The sequence below is a fragment of the Hippopotamus amphibius genome, chromosome 16 (assembly GCF_030028045.1).
Source record: "Hippopotamus amphibius kiboko isolate mHipAmp2 chromosome 16, mHipAmp2.hap2, whole genome shotgun sequence".
NCBI classification, from domain to species: Eukaryota; Metazoa; Chordata; class Mammalia; order Artiodactyla; family Hippopotamidae; genus Hippopotamus; species Hippopotamus amphibius.
Window position 1 is genome coordinate 5,459,374 of NC_080201.1, and position 17,265 is coordinate 5,476,638.

The 17,265-nt window shown below is 44.6% G+C and overlaps 1 protein-coding gene across 3 annotated transcripts in view; it reads right to left on the reverse strand.

The window, feature by feature from the left end:
- The window catches only part of CDH13 (cadherin 13), a 1,023,084-nt gene that overhangs the window by 536,092 nt on the left and 469,727 nt on the right, over nucleotides 1-17,265 (reverse strand). The window lies entirely within an intron of this gene.

Sequence of the window (17,265 nt, forward strand, 5' to 3'; positions counted from 1 at the left end):
GAAGTTTGTGCATTCATTTATGTGCTGATTAACACATTCAATAAGAGGCTTGTTTGTTTGTTCCTTAATTCATTTGTTTATTCAGAGGCAAACTATTTAGCATCAAATTCACATCAGGTCAAGTGCTGGGCACTAGACGTACACACAGAATGTAAATAACAGATAGGGCTTATAATCTAGTGGGGGTTAGGACCAGGTAATAGAGACAAATACACAATATGCTAAGTGCTGTGATCATGGAGTAGAGGCTATGATGGAGATGGTTAGGGAGCAGGGCCAGCTGTACAGGTTGTTCATGCCACAAGGTAGTTGGAAAGGGGAGAGTAAAATCTAGCCTAAGTGTCCCTCATCACATATCTGTCCTATCTTGGAGATTTGTCTTACAAGAAGGGAAACTTTTTCCTAATTCCTAAAAGCTGCTATGTGGGATAGAAGCGGCTCTGTAAGGTGAGGTGTCTGAACAGGACTGGGAGGTTCAGAGATGGTTTCCTGGAAGGAAGTAATTTCAAAGATGAGATCTGGATCAACAAGACACAGGCAGGTGTGAATCACAGTTGTAGGTGTGAGTCAGTATGCAAGTGTGTGAGCAAATCTGGAGTTGAAGGAGACAGTGATGTCGCTGGAGAAGTGCAGGGTTTTCCAGTGGGGGGAACAGCATAGGCAAAGACCCAGAATGTGAGGCATGAAGAGACACATTTTTAGAACAGAAATTATGAGAGAGGGGGAGAGGCAAGGAGGGAGAGAGAATTAGACAGAGAAAGAGAGAGAGAGAGAGGATGAGGGGGTAAAAGAAAGAGGACAAAAGAAAGGAGGAAGAGGAAAGGGAAAAGGGAGAAAGAGCAGGGATAAAAAGACAAAGGAAAAGAAACAAGTGGAAGAGAGAAAGTAAGAAAGGAACAGAGAGTGACAGAGCAAGAGAGATGGGAAGAGAAAGAAACAGGGTGTTGAGAGAGAAAGAGATACCGAGGCAGGAGAGGTTAGAGAATGAGGGTTATAAGCCACATTAAGAGTTTGGTCTTTCTCCTGTGGGTGACAGGGAGCCACTAGAATGATTGAAGGAGGGAAGCGATTGGATCAGATCTGTGGTATGGAGAGCTCCACCTGCCTGCTGGGTACCCCGTGGATTCAAGGCAGAGCAAGGCTGGAAAATAGAGAGGTTGAGTGGGCACCAAGTCTTTTCATAGCGCAACATATGGGTCTTCAGTGAGGTCAAGTAGAGAAGGGGGGATACAGATATTCCAGGTAGAGGGAACATGCATATGAATGGGTGGTAGCATCCCAGGGGGAGAGCACATACGGGACTGTGGCATCATAGCCAGGTAGGACGGGGTGGAAATGTTGGAAGTTAAGATGGCAGGAAGGTAGGGTGCCCAGGTGAGCCTGGGAGGCTGCTGGGTCACTAAAGAGCTTAAACCTCATCCTTATCAGTGTCAGCCCATTGAAGGTGGTAAGCAGGAGACTGGTATTATCTATTTTGAGTTTTAGTAAAATTACTCTGGAGGAAATTTTGAGAGTAGTTGGATTAGAACAGAGGAGGACAGGGGTCAGGGGTCTCTCCTGTTGTGGACTGGAGGGGAGATAATGCAGTACAGTGAAGATGTGGAATAGGAAATGATGTGGGAATTTCAGATGTAGTTAGCAAGTCCCTGTGATAGCTGAATGGTGGTAAGGGAGCGGAAAGGTTCCAAAGTGATACTGAGATGTATTTTTCATTTGCTTGATTCAAGATTTTTATGTATGTATGACATGGTATAAGAGAAGCAGATTTAGGAGCTAGGGAAAGTAGTTTATGAGCTCATTTGGAGATATGGTGGTTTAAGAGATCTGCAAAAAACCGTGGAGACATGAAGCAAGGAGTTGAAATTCAGGTCTGAGTATCTGTAGGGTCAAAGTGAGTAGAGCTATAGATGTGTGAGTTGTCAGGGCCCTAGGTTGAGTTGAAGTCATGAAAATGGGTGAGGGGGACCAAAGAGAGGGTAGAATGTAAGGAAAAAGGGAGCCACACCTGGAACCCAAGGAAACATCAATGTTTTAGAGCACGGTTGTTAAATACAGAATTGGCTACATAATTTGTGGGGACCCAGAGCAAAAGGAGCATGCGGGGCCCCTTGCTAAAAAATTATTGAGAATTTCAAGATGGCAACAGTAGAGCATTAGACCAGGCATGGTTTGCACTGGTCTCCAACACTATGCCTTTACCAGGTGGCTGGTTCTAACTTCCTCCCCTTGCTTATCTGTAAACAACTCCCACTTTGGTTGTGAGAAGCCTGACTGCCACTGTCTCCCACTGAGGTGCTGAATTGTTCAGTTCCAGTGTACGCGTGCAATGGTTTCAGAGTTGTTAACTGTATCATCATGGGAGAGAACTTTACTAACTAGAGCACAGTGCTCTGTACAGTTTCATTTCCTTTTAGTCTGAGGGACTCCACTCATTTCCAAAGTTATTTAGGTCATCAGTTTTTCTCCCACTCCCTTCTGCGAGGTTGATTCATATACTCGTAAAACAGTTTGATTATTTTGCCACTTCCTGCATTCCATCCTGCGATCCTAGGTCAAGTTCTAAGGGTTTTGACAGAGTCAGTGTTATGTTTCCACTGTTGCCGTATCATTCAGAACCATACGGTAACACACGGTTCTTCCATCTTAAAAAGAATCCTCCATGCTTCGTCTACTCAACCTTACCCTCCTGTCCCCCAAGCCTCTAGCAATCACTGATCTTACCACCTCAATAGCTTCCCCTTTTCCAGAATGTCATGTAAGTGGAATCATTCCGTGTATAGCTTTTTCGGACTGGCTTCTTTCATTTATAAATATGCATTTTAAATTCATTCACATCCTTGCATGGCTTAATAGCGTTCCATCGATGGATGTGCCACAGTTTGTTTATCCCCTCACCTACTGAACGGCATCTTGGTTGCTTCTGGTTTTTAGTGATTGTGAAGAAAGCTGCTGTAAACATTCCCGTGCAGGGTTTTGTGTAGACATAAATGTTCCTATCAGTTGGGTAAATACTTTGAAGTGCAATTGTTGGGTCATATGGTAAGAGTATGTCTAGCTTTATAAGAAACTACCAAAATGTTTTCCAGAGTGGCTGTACTATTCTGCATTCCCACCAGCAGTGAATGAGACCTCCTGCTGCGCGGCATTTTTGCCAGCAAGTGCTACTGTTGTTGTTGTTGTTTCTGTTTTCACCACTCTAATAGGTGTACAGTGGTATCTTATTGCTTTAATTTTCACTTCCTTACTGACAAATGACATTGCACAACTTTTCATATGATTATTAACTAGCTATATGTCTTTTTTTAAATTTTATTTATTTTTATTTATTGGCTGTGTTGGGTCTTCATTGCTGTGCTTGGGTTTTCTCTAGTTGCGGAGAGCAGGGGCTACTTTTCATTGCGGTGTGTGGGCTTCTCAGTGAGTTGGCGTCTCTTGTTGTGGAGCACAGCCTTTAGGCACACAGGCTTCAGTAGTTGCGGCATGCAGGCTCAATAGTTGTGGCTTGTGGGTTCTAGAGCATAGGCTCAGTTATTGTGGTGCACAGGCTTAGTTGCTCTGCAGCATGTGGGATCTTCCCAGCCCAGGCCTTGAAGCCCGTGTCCCCTGCATTGGCAGGCGGATTCTTAACCACTGCGCCACCAGGAAAGCCCCCATATGTCTTTTTTGATGAAGTATGATTTCAGATCTTTTGGCCATTGTTTAATTGGTTTTTGTTTTCTTGTTAAGTTTTTAAGAATTTTTTATGCATTTTGGAGATAATTACTTTAACAGATATGTGTTTTTACAAATATTTGCTGTCTGTGGCTTCTCTTCAGTCACTTAACAGCATCTTATGCAGAGCAGAAGGTTTAAAAAAGCCCAGTTATTAACTTTTTCTTTCTTGTATCATGCTGTTGGTGTCTTATCTACAAACTCATTACCAAACCCATGATCATCTGGATTTTCTCCCATGTTTTATAGTTTTGCACTTTTCATTTAGGCCTTTGATCCATTTCTATGGGGTAAGTACTCCCATCATGGCCGACTTCAACCTGCTAAAGTGACGTCAGTGAACACAGAGTTGGGAAAAGATGCACAACAGGTGCTGCAAGCTGGCATGAGCCAACTCCAACATAACGATGCTTTTAATCACTTGGTGTCTGCAGGACTTCATGAAGAACTTTGGAGAAACTGATTCTGATGATAGGGATTTTTAGACCTCAGTTACGCTTGCTTTCTTCATTATTTATACTGTTATGAATATTTGGTGCTACACAAAAAGTAGTATAAAATTTTTAACAAAGAGTAGGGTAGGGGACAGGTTCTACTTGATATGCTCCTAGCACGAAAGTAAGGCTCCATTAACTATGTGTAGAATTGAGTTCCTTGTCAGTCTTTACCTGTATGAAACTAATTTTCTCACAGTGGTGATCTACCATGGACCCAATGAAGAAGTAATATTGAACACGTGAGTTAAAGGTAGCACCACCCCATGAGCTGTCATTGCCGTGTCTTGCTAAGAGCTTGCTTGTACTTCCTGGTCAAATAAGTATAAACGTGTTTTCCCTGCTTTGTTTAATGGAAAAACCTTAAAGCACAGAGACGGTCTCACCACCTTGGTTTCCACCTCTGAGGTCATTAACATGATTTATTGTGAAGCCACAGGAAATTAGTTGCTGAATATTTTAATATGGACAGGAAATAATGTAATTCCATTGTTACCACAGAACCACTGTATCCTGGAGTAACCTGTAGCCATAGTAACAAGATAAGGACACACTCCTTAAATGTTTAACCACGATTCTATACGTCATGCACATTCAAGTACAGTAAATTCTCGTTATTTGTAATTGAATTAACTTTCTGATACATTTGGAGTTCACTTTTCAACAGTGGTTTTCAATTACCTTAATTTCAGATGATAAGTATACGAAGGTTTTCTTTAGGCCATCATTGTTAGAACTGGAACAGAACTCTTTCTTGTATAAAAAGGACCTGAAAATGGCCTTTTAAAAATGAGTATTTTTGAATGAGCAAAATAGTGTCTTTGAAGATAAATATTAGTGGTATAATGGTAAATCTATCACGGTGTCTTCAAAAATGACATTCACACTGCCTGCTGTAAGTCCTAAGTCTGAAGATACTAACTGTATCATAATAATACTAACACTATATACCAAAAGCTAATATGGTTTGAGAATTTACCATATGCCAGGATACTCTCAATGATCATCTTATTTAATCCTCAGGAAAATCCTAAGAGGCAGGTACTGCTACCACCTCCATCGTGCAGGTGTAGAAACAGAGGCATAGAGGGACATTACATATCTTGAAAAAGTCATCAGTCTGGCAAACAGCAGGGGTGGGATTGAACCCGTGCAGTCCTACTCCGTGGTCCATGGTTTTATCCATCACACCTACTGCTCTGCTAGTTCTGCCACCAAATCACAAAGGACTCCGAGTCCACATGCTGCTGCCTACAGTCATCTCTCTGGTCCCTGACAGAGTAAATGCCGCAAAGAATAACCAGAGCCTACTGGCTCCTGACCTTCTTATCAATTCCACTGGCCCCATAGTTACCGCTTATGTTGGTGTACAGGTGTTGGGCTTAGAGCCAGAGAAGGAAGGTGAGTAAGGCGAGGTCTCAGCTCCCCATGACCTCAGAGACCAGCGGGAAGGAGACACCAGGTAAACAGACACATGCCCTCTAGTGGGATGTATATCTTTCCAGGGAGGAGCCCAGGTCTAGATGGGAAGGAGGATCCCTCTCCGTGAGCAAGTTGAGCAAAGCTCAAAGGAGAGGACATGTGCTCGAAGTGGAATTTACCAGAAGAAAAGTACTTGAGGGAGGGGACAATATGTATGCTGAATATTTCGAGAACATAACACAAGAAGGCTGTGACAAATTGTAGAAGGAGGACGTGATGGGGGTGAGGCTGCAGTACAAGGGGCCAGGTCAAAAATGACTTGAAGTTCACATGGAGAAGAACTTCAGAACTTTAGTAGTAGGGGGCCCTAAGGAATTTTAAGCAGATTTACTTTTTATACTAGACGTTATTTTTTAGAGCAGTTTTCAGTTCATCACAGCAAAACTAAGCAAACGTAGAGAGATTTCCCACATACTCGCCCCCGTCCCCCAGATATGCGTAGCCCCATCCATCAACAACATCCCCCACTGAAGCGGAACATTTGTTACAACTGGTGAGATTGCTCCGACACATCTTATCACCCAAAGCCCATAGTTTACCTGATAGATTTACTTATAAAAGGCCACTAACAGTAAATGGATTGGAGCAGGCAGGAAACAGAGGCAAAGGAGCCCAGTTAGAAAACTACCACAAGTCCCAGCAAAGCAAGATCACGTCTTAAACAGGGACCTTCATAGAGAAGGGTGAAGGAGGCAGGCAGATATGAGGGACCTTTAGAAGGTGGAACAAGCAAATTTTAACACGTGACTGAATGCAGGGAGTAACGCCTCACCATGGTTCTGTAGAATGGGACTCCTTCCCACGTCTCAAACCTTCCATCCCTCCATCACTGGAGTTCGGCCTTACAGGTCTTATTTTTATTTTTTTATTTTTTTATTTTTTTTCTTGGCGCACGGGCTTAGTTGCTCCGCAGCATGTGGGATCTCCCTGGAGCAGGGCTTGAACCCGTGTCCCCCGCATTGGCAGGCGGACTCCCAACCACTGCGCCACCTAGGAAGCCCCAGGTCTTATTTTTAATACTTTGAACATAACACTTAAAAAATATCCATGTCCTCTTTTCTTCTTTGATAACCAGATCCCAATTTTGTTTGGATTGCAGATATTCCTAGCTAACTCTTGCTTTTTCAGTTGCCCCTGCCACTCAAGATGCCCATGGAATACCATTCTGGTCAAAGAGATATAAGCAGATATCTACTGGAAGTTTCTGGAAAAAACATTTGCTCTTCCCCCATTAAAAAAAAAGTGACACAAAAGGTTGTCTTATAAGCTTCTCCTCACTCCTGACTTGACCTTGAATGTGATGGACATGCTGAGCTTCTGCAGCCATCTTGTGACCCGGAGGGAAAGACTAAAAGAATTGCAGAATCACTGGCTCTGACATATCTGCACAGATAAAGCCTTTGCCTACATTTAAGCTTCTTGCTGTGTGAGATAAACAAACCTTACACTGCGTAAGACACAACGGTTGAGCTTCCTATTATACAGTCTTACACAATCATAGGGGCCTCAGCAGATGCTGTTCCTCTGCTTGGAACATTCTTTTATTGGCTACAAATATGGCTCTTTTCATCCTTTGAGTCTCAGTTTCAATTTCACGTCCTTTGAGGAACCTTCTCTGATCACTCTGTCTAAAAGTGGAGGCTTCTGCAGAGAAATGTGAGTGATAGCCTTGAGGGCAGAGCACAAGTCAGTCTGTTCGCTGCTATGTTGCTAAGATCTAGCATAATAACTACTCGATAAATATTGAATGAATGAATAAATGAATAAGGGAGAGTGCGAGGTCTGAAGTGAGTCAGAGATCTGGAATAATTCTTTCAATCTTCAGGAAAAAAAAAAAATAAAACAAGTGCAAAGCAGCAAAGCAACAGGACCCTGAGTGACGGTATGTTTATTTACGTTTGCTGAGCTGCGTTGACATGGCTCTCGGTGTCTGCTGAACAATTAAACCAGCTCAGAAATAATGACTACATTGTTCCTGCTCATAATGACATCGCCCGTGACCTGCCGGGAATGCTCCCAGCGCTGCAACTTTGTTCAAAGGCCCTGGTCTTCAAAAGTGCACACCCTCTCTTATAGTGACTCTCTCCTTTTCATGAAGCTTGGCAGAGTCATAACTGTTGGGTTTCAAATGGTAAATATCAAACTATCGCTGCTGAGACCAGCGATTGGTGGCCCACAGAGGGGTCGGCGTCAACCCTGCTCTGAGCTTGTCAGGAATGAGGCAGCACTGCAGCTCGTGGCACCCCGACAAACAGCTTACGATTGTAATTAAAGCGGAATTGGATGCCCTGCTGCTTTGTGCTCCATTTCCATTCATGTGGACAAATAAATTGGAGGAGCAGCATATGGAGGGAGACCAAAAACTGAATATAATGCCCCCGTGCTTACATCAGCAAGGGCAAGGAGCACTGTCCACGCGTCTCAGTTTGCAACCGGGCCAACTGTATTGCAAACCTCGTGATGCCAAAGAGGCGGGGAGTCACGTTCCTGCCACTGTTCTCCAGGCAATGTGGGGGCTCCTACATCTCCACTGACCTACCCTGCATGGCACAGGGGAAGCAGGCTCTGTAGCTGCTGTTTATTGGAAGAGAAGGCCATTTCTGCCAACATTTTGCAAAAGAGGATGCTGTTCTTCAAACAGACACCTGGGTGAATGGAGCCTTCTGCTCACTGGTAATGAACTCATTCTGACAGCTGGAATCTTGTGTGATTTTTCAGGGAAATTTAGCCTGAGCAGAGGAAAAATAGACAAATAGATGGTCTGAGTGCCTCTCTTTTTGCCTTTTATTTTTCCTTGGGCAGGATCTAGGCACAGTATAAGTGATGCAACAACTGCAGGAAATAGATATTTATTCAGTCAAAAAGTGATGATGTGTCCATGATGCTCTGGGCCCAGATCTCGTGGTGCTTACACTGGAATTTATTGCTGACCATATGTTCCTATGTCCTCAACTAGAACACAGAAAATGGCAGACGGGTAGACTAGACTACTGCCTTAATTTTTTTTTTTTTAATATTCTGCCTGGACAATGCTTAATTAAGTTAGCATCATTTATAAAGTATCACGTTGATTAAATCATGTTCACTTATATGGTAACTTTGACTCTTTAGAAGGGTATCAACTACAGGAAAAAAAAAAAAAAGACACCTTCCACATCCAAATAAGTAAAAGCCTAGCTCACTTCCTCATGGAAGAAATCCTCACACCCACTCAATTCCTCTGCAAGCTGATATTGGCCAGGAAGAGAGACAAAGGGAAGAGGGGCTTGCTGGCCAGGCACTTGCCATACGCTCACCACGATCAAGTAGGTGATTTCATTTTATCCTTCCCCAGACATGGGTGGAAGGTGTTACCAGCCTTGTGTCATAGAAGAAGAAACAGAACTCAGATGGTTTAAGTGACTGTCTGAGAGGCGAGCAGCTGGTCACCAACAGAACAGAAGCCAGTGCGAGTCTGTCTCATTCCATTTTTCTGTGTCACCAGATTGGGTCATGCATGGATCCTGGCTCCCCAGCCCACAGCAACTGCAAAGCGGCACATTCCAAGGACTAGTTAATCTTGTTAGAAGCAGGCAGAGGAACAAGCAAGGATGAGTGGCAGCTGAGAGAGTCTGGAAGTGGAGAAGGAGATAAGGAAAGTACAAAAAGCACACAGAAAAGTACGCAGCAGAACGAAGCCACTGAACGTGGGTAGCATATGATCCTTCCACACACCTCACTCTCGGAGAGTTTGGACAGCCATGATGCCGATGCCGCCTTTCCGGTAAGAAAGGCGCATGCTAACCTCAGTGCACTTTAAGACAGGGAACTGCCGTGTGAGGCATCACAAAGAGGTACTGGCATCCAAGCGGTTCCCTTTTTAACAGACTTTTGTTTTAGTTACCTATAATATTTACCTGCAAGGAAACATTCTCTACACAAAACTAAATAACGGCAAGTGTCACCTCACAGCACAAAATGTACATAAATACATACTCATATATTACATTTAAATTTCTGAATCTTTTCCCAAATGTTTCCTTTCTTCTACCAAATTCATAATTTTACCCATTTATTAACTTATACAATAAAGAAAATTATTTTTATTAATTCTAAACTTAATAGCATGTTTCTGCATATAAAAGAATATGTAAGTACTTGTAGGCAGAGGTAAAGATGTGTCCTTTACTGTTAACCCATTGTGAGGAGACCACTGGAGTTGGCCCTTTTTGACCATTCGTTCCTTCATTAAACAAATATTTACCTAAAGCTCAGTCTGTGTCAGACACACACTAGGTGTTGAGGAGAAAATGGGAACAACATGGGCAAACAACCAATGTAGAAATTATGCTTTCCAAATTATCCTGTTTGGGTTATGTAAGTGGCTCTTCTCAAACAGAACAGGGTACTAAACAGGTGGGATCTTGCACTGCTATACTCCCACTTGCTGGAGTTCCTCAGCTAGCTCTTTCCCTTCAAAGGCTGAGTTGGTCCTACGGTGTGCTCTGACACTGGAAGGACACGGGGGGCCATCAGCTGAGTTCTTAAAGTTGGACCACTCTCTAAGAACGCTGCTAAGAGTAAAGAAAAGATAAGGAATCAGCCTTAAAAACAATCCTAGAGATTGTGAACACCTGACCATCAATCATGGTGGGCTTGTGCTGAGCCTCCTAAAGACCTGGGAGTTCCCCAAGCTGGGGGGTGGCCATTCCCAGGGCCGTGAAGGCTCAGAAGATCAGGTGCAGGCAGAAGGGCACCAGAAGGAGGGGCAGGACTATTCCCACCTGCTGATGCTGGACAAATAACTTCCCATCTTATCTTTTAAGTGAGGTGTTTGGACCAGGTCATCTCCAGGGTTCCTCGCAGTTCTAATATTCTATGACCTCTCTGAATTGAGAAAGGGATAAAATTAAACTATCAATAAATATAAACACAACCAAAGAGCAGCAAGAGCTTCCAGGTGGACTCCTCTGACTTAGGAAGGGAACTAGCGGACACTTCAGACATGCAGTGGTTCATTGCTGACGTCAAATGAGGATGGATATGCAAATTATCTGTTCAACAGCCACGTGTGAGTGGGCCAGGACTCTTGGATATTTACCATGTAGCAAGTCTTCCTTTATCTAGGAAACACGTGTTGCTAGGGGTCCTTGGTACTATAAGCCTTGGGTCATTCCATTCCCAGGAGACAGAAACAGTGAGAAGACACAAAATCATGAGGCATTCTTCAGTCATTTTTTTTACCATGTTAATGTCTTAAGAATTTTTGCATGATGGCTACATAGAAATACTTCTGAAAGACAACAGAAGAAGGTAGGTTTCAGGGTCCCGAGAAGATAAGATTGTGCTCGGATGCCACCGCTGTCGATCATCAGGGAGAGGAAGGACACTTTAGTACAAAGAAGCAGGAGCCAAGTTGTCCGCGGAGCCTACCCATAGATGAATCGATTAGTGTTAGCATCAATGTTAGTATTACTGCCATGCCCACTTAAGGAAGAGCAGCTCACTCCAGCAGAGTACTAAGAAACCAGTGTGGCTAATGTCTGATACTTTTTTTTTTTTAATTTATTTATTTAATTTATTTATTGGCTGTGTTGGGTCTTCGTTGCTGCACACGGGCTTTCTCTAGTTGCTGCGAGCGGGGGCTACTCTTCATTGTGGTGCGCAGGCTCCTCATTATAGTGGCTTCTCTTATTGTGGAGCACGGGCCCTAGGCACGTGGGCTTCAATAGTTCTGGCACATGGGCTCAGTAGTTGTGACTCACGGGCTCTAGAGCACAGGCTCAATAGTTGTGGCGCTCAGGCTTAGTTGCTCCGTGGCATGTGGAATCTTCCCAGGGCAGGGTTTGAACCCATGTCCCCTGCATTAGCAGGCGGATTCTTTACCACTGCGCCGCCTAGGAAGTGCTGTCTGATACTTCTTAATGACATCTTGATTTGCAAAGGAAAAAAGAGACTTTGTTAGAAAATTCTTCAACTTGGTGTCTGTTTCTTGGGGTCCTAAACTTTTCACTGTTTGGGTTATAACTTATTAGACTAAATGAAGGTGTTTTGAGAACAAAGAAGTCTCCCTGACTTTGGCCAAGAATTCCCATAAAACTGGCTCAAAGACTGCCGCGTTCTCAGGGTCTCGGGGTTGGGAGGGAGGAAGTCCAGGCAGATCCTGCTTCCTTCGAATGGACACCAAAGCCTGGACACGGACTGCTGTCCTGAGGACCAACAAAAGTGGAGAACCAGCAGCCTCCCCCAGTCCTTGACAGTGAATGCAGCAGCTTCTAGTCTGATCCAAAGAGCAGGCCCTACCCTGGCTGATACTGACGACCATCGCTCCTGAGCGGGGAACGAAATGGATATATAGATATTTTTAAGAACTTTTATTGGGATACAGTTGACATACAATGAACTGCATATACAAAATGGATATGTTTTTCTTTATAAAAAAATAAATAACTATACCACCCACCCCACTCCCATAACTCATTGTGGAGTCAGAATAACGGACTTACATTTCACTTCTATACAGCCCACTGTGGCAATTGTTTGGCAGAATCTACAAAAGCTGAGCCATTAATTCCACGGCTAGGTATATGCCCAACAGAAAGGATAGAGTGTGGTGTCTTCAGAGAATGAACCACCGTAATCTGTGATTCTACTCACGTGCCAAACAATAACAGACAGGTCTCACCAACGGAATGCTGAGCAGTACATTTTAAAAAGCCAAATACAAAACATGTGTTGTATGATTCCATTTATGTTATGTACAAAACGGTAAAACTAACACATGATGACAGAGGTCAGGGTTGATTACAGGCGGGGGAGGTGGAGTTAGTGCCTGGAACGTGATGCGATGGGGGCTCCGGGGCATGGGGCGTGTTCTCCATTGTGATCTGAGTGCTGACCTCGTGGGTGTGTTCAGTCTGTAAAACAATCATTGGGCTGTACGCCTAGCATTTTGCACTTCTGTGTCCATATACTGTACTTCAAGAAATATATATTTTTTTAAATCTCAGCTTCACCACTCTGCAGCATCAGAGAAATCCACCAATGACTCTCTTCCTCCTCTGTAAAGACCACGAGCACACTTTCTTTGCATGGCTATTGGGAGAATTAGTGATGGGGTGTACATAGCACTGAGCCCAGCGTCCTTCTCAGGCAGAAAGGAGACGACACAAATGAGACTATTTTTAATGCTTGAGGGACCACAGGTAGAACCGGAGGCTTCAGGCGTGCTCTTTCACATTCCCAAGAAAGTAAGGAACGCATATATCCAATTAGCTGTATTTTTTAATCCTCAACAGGGGTGAGGATACGTTGCCCCAGAGGACAGCTGCACAGCATGAGAACAAAGATGATCTAGACCAGGGGGTGCGGGGCGGGTGGGGAGGGAAACCTGGTGGTGCCAGATGGAGGCAGAGCTGAAGTGGAAATGGACAAAGAATCTACCAGAACAGGGACAGAGTGGATCTGAGTCTATCCCATGTCAGAGAGAGTCAGCTTGCTGCTTTTCTGAAATGTGCTGTTAGACCAGCTTTGTCTGTGTGCAGTTTGAAGCTTCATACAAGGTAACCGTTGTTATCATATATAATGTATGTAACACAGCTATATACACATGTATGTGCCTATACATATATACTCATGCAAAGATTTATAAATGGTGATGGTCAGGGCAATGTGATTTACAGCTGGGAGCTAGCAGAGGGAAACAACTGCATGCCATTCATTGGGGAGAGCATAAGAGGTTTTTAACCATTTTTGTGTCATGGATTCCTCTGGTAGTTGGTAAATCATGTGGCATCCTTCTCAGAAAAATATTTTAAGTGCAAAAAATACAAAAGATACATCAGATTACAAAGGGAACCGATCTATCCATGGACCTCTTCAGGGTCTGTAGATCCCACGTTAAGAAGCCCTGGAACTCAAGGATGGCCAGACCAATAGCATGCCATACTGCACAGCCTTTCCACGTGCTGTTGAGGACCAAGAGATGTTCCTGAGACATTGCTGAGTGAAAAGTCGCCGAGTACCAGATGGCCATGGGTGGGTAGTATAGGATAGAGCTTCTCAAAATGTGGGCCCCAGAACTGGGAGCGTCAGCAGAACCAGAGTGCCGGTTAGCATGGTAACTCTCGGGCCCTATTGGACTTACAGAAACCAAATCTCTGGGGATGAGGCCCAGGAATCCGTGTTTTCACAAATTTGTATGCATGTCACAGGCTGAGAAGCTCTGTCCTGGGATGTCGAGAGTGGATCTCAAGTGGGAGGACTTGGGGATATTTTTCCATTGCTAAATATGTTTCTTCTTTAAAGTTTTTACAATGAACATCTATTATTCTTATAATAAGGGGAAAAAGTTACTAAAAGAAAAGACAAGACATTTATTCTATGGTATGTTAGGAATGATTTCCAGATGCAAATAACAAAATAAAAGCACCGCTTGTGAGGAATTTCAAGTTGTCAAATAAATAAACTAAAAATTGAGCAACACAGAGCCTGTGAATTGTGTATACTAATGCACATCCAAACATCAGCATTCAAAGAAGAAATTACTAAGAAGAAATGTATTTAGAATGAATTTGAGGCTAGAAGGCCAACAGTGAACACAGCTGTTATGCATTTCTGAGCTGCCAGGAAAAAAAAAGATTTTAAATCCCCAGCAAGGAAGGACTAAACTAAAATTCCTAGGCACGGATCAGGCAGGATTTGTGTTCAGACTTGGGAAGACACAGAGAAGGGACATCTGAAAGTCTGGTGCTCCCTCAAGCCCACTGCTGGTGCAAAATGAATCCACTCCCTGAGAGAAAGGTCTTCCTCCCAGCCTGCATGTCCACCTCTATCTTGATAACACGCAGGTACATCTGTTTCCTCTGGGAGGGTGATCTCTTATTTCAAAGAAGAGCAGCACAGCAGCCTCAGTAAAGAGGAAACTTTGTTGAGGGGGATAAAATAGTTACTTCAGTTTCACAAAAGGTCTACCCCCCACAGCTATACCCAACATCCAGGTGGCTTTCCACATCACCTGGCAGAGGCGTAACATTCCCAGCTAATAGGGATGCCCCTCTACTTCCTCAGCCCCACCGCGCAATCCCCCACCAATGCCACCTCATCTCCTCATAGGACCTCTTGACACTGTGTCTTCTCTCCAGTCCCCCTGCTGTCCCCTGCCCACCTGGCTGCTGTCACAGTCTCCCTCTGGGTCTCTCCTGCTGCTGGTTTTCTCAGCGCTCAGGTATGACCCACTGCAACCACACTAATCTTCCTAAAATACAAATCTGGTCACACCATTCCCCTATGTATAACTCTGTCATTGTACAGTAAGGTGCAAATTCCGTGAAGTTGTTTTCATGGTTCTTTGTCTTCTAGCCTGTAATTATCTCTCTCATTTTATGTCTGAGAAGTTGTCCTTGCCTCACAGACATATTGAGTTATTCTAAGCCCTCCAGGCACACTACGCTTTCTCTTGCCTCTAGACGTTGGATCTTGCTTTTCCCACTGCCTGGAAGAGTCTCTTTCTCCACATGTCCTTGCCTACTGGTACACATCAGTCAGGAATCCTTTTGGGAATTGCTTCTCCTGTCTTCTCACTGTCTCCGTGCTCCCACAGCTCCCTAACATGGCACTTACCTACCTGTTTACAGGTCGTATCTCCCCTGGAATGGATGTTCTTTGAGGGGGAGTCTACGGGCAGTAGCCAGTGCAATGCCGGGCACATAGTCACTCAATAAATATTTCTGAATGAATGAGGCCCAAAGTTTCAGCACAGGAAGAATATTTTCCTGCCCAAGAGGGCTAAAGTGAGGCTTTTCTTCATCTCATGATCCAAATCACCTAAGACAACAGGAAACACTAGCATCTCCAATGAAACACCCATAGACGGGAATGTTTAAACTTGCAACAAAGGGTCTTGTGTCCACCATCTCCCCCCACTACTGCTTAAGGAGGCAGGCCAAGCCCAGGTGCCTGGAAGACACTGCGCCCAGGGACCCAGCCCCGCAGTGAAGTCTCTCCCCTATAACTCCATTTGGAAGAAGGTTAGTTTCAAGCTCGAAAAGGAAATAAATGTGCATTTTTCATTCAACCCTCGCCCTCGTCAGAAAACCGTCTATTGGCCTGTTTCTGTCTCCATCCATTTCTGCCTTGATCTTCTTCCCACCTGGGACTGGAGGTCTGACCATGAAAGGGCCAATCCATTCCCCATGGTGCCCCGGGCCCTGCTCCATCACAGCCCTATCGACTGAGTCAGCTGTGGTTTGGGGCCGAGAGAAACTGGCCGTGATATCTCTTAATTGCACCAAAGTTGGCCATTTCTGCTTTCCCTTTGTTCCTGTGGCTCCCTTTGAACAGGGTTGTCAGCGGAGATACTGACAAAAAACATGTGGTCTGAAGCAAGAGAGGAGCTTTCCTTACAGCGAAGAGAGCCATTTTCTGCTTGTCAACACGTGGTCTACTCGTTAAAATAAGACATGACCTCTGGCCTCGATTCAGTGCGCAAACACACACATCAAGTAAACGTTTGTGAGGTTAACCTCATTTCTCCGCAATTCACAGAGAATTTTATCTCTACCTTCCTCATTTTCCAGATAGAGTTGGGACAATTGTCACAGAATTTGTCAGCCTTGGAAAACTGACTCAGGGAATTTTTGTGCAAAGGAGGAGCGATGTGGAGGAGCTCAAAGACACAGGTTCAAGGTCTGCGTCTACTCTGCACTGGCTGTGGGACCTTACACAAGTCACTTCATGCACTGCAAGGAGCAGAGCCATCCAAAAATGACCCCTGGTGCCCACCTTGGATAAGAAACGAGCTAAAGCCAGTGGCTGAATGGATAAGCCACTTCCCCAACTGGAGATTCCACTAGAGCACTATTCCACATGGGGCCAGTGTATCCTGACCCTCTCCAAGCCAGCTCCTACTGCTTCATGAAAGCCAAGTGCTAAATAGTCAATACTTTTGCAAGTTGGCAGCTTGCAAGTGGCCACTGTGGGGATATTTACACCAGAGAACGCTGCAAACACTACAAATCAGGTCTCTCCCTCCCCCAAGAGCCAGTTTCCCAGTATACCACTGCCCTAGGCACCTGGCTTTGGACACCTGGAATCTCGGATAACTCCTATACATCTGGGTACCTGCACTCAGGCTGCCAGATACTCTCAGAAGTCTGATTACCTGTCCACTGGCCAACTAAGGGGGAATCATGGGAGCAGAACCCCTCTTCTGGCAAACCTATCCAATGCGCTCAGCTGTTTGCCCAGGCCCTGGCACCTCTCTCTGCAGGATGCTGGGGAGCAGGCAGTAGTGCTTCTCATCTCTGGCTGACCCCTGGCTTGTATGTGTCCTCTCCTCTGTCTCCAAACAGCCTAGTCCTTAACCCATGCCGTGGGCTATTTTGAAATCCGTGCAAAGCCCTAGCACGTGGCAGGTGGCAATGCTGCAGGAACTGCCTTACACGACTCAGTGTGTACTGCGAGTAGACGGTCTTGCACGGTGCTGGGCCTCAGTTTCCTCAGGGGTACACGGGGACATAATATTGGTTTCTGAGAGTACGTGTGGTTTCTGCATGTGCGCGTGCTATGCAAACAGCAAAGATCCATGGAAAGTAAACAC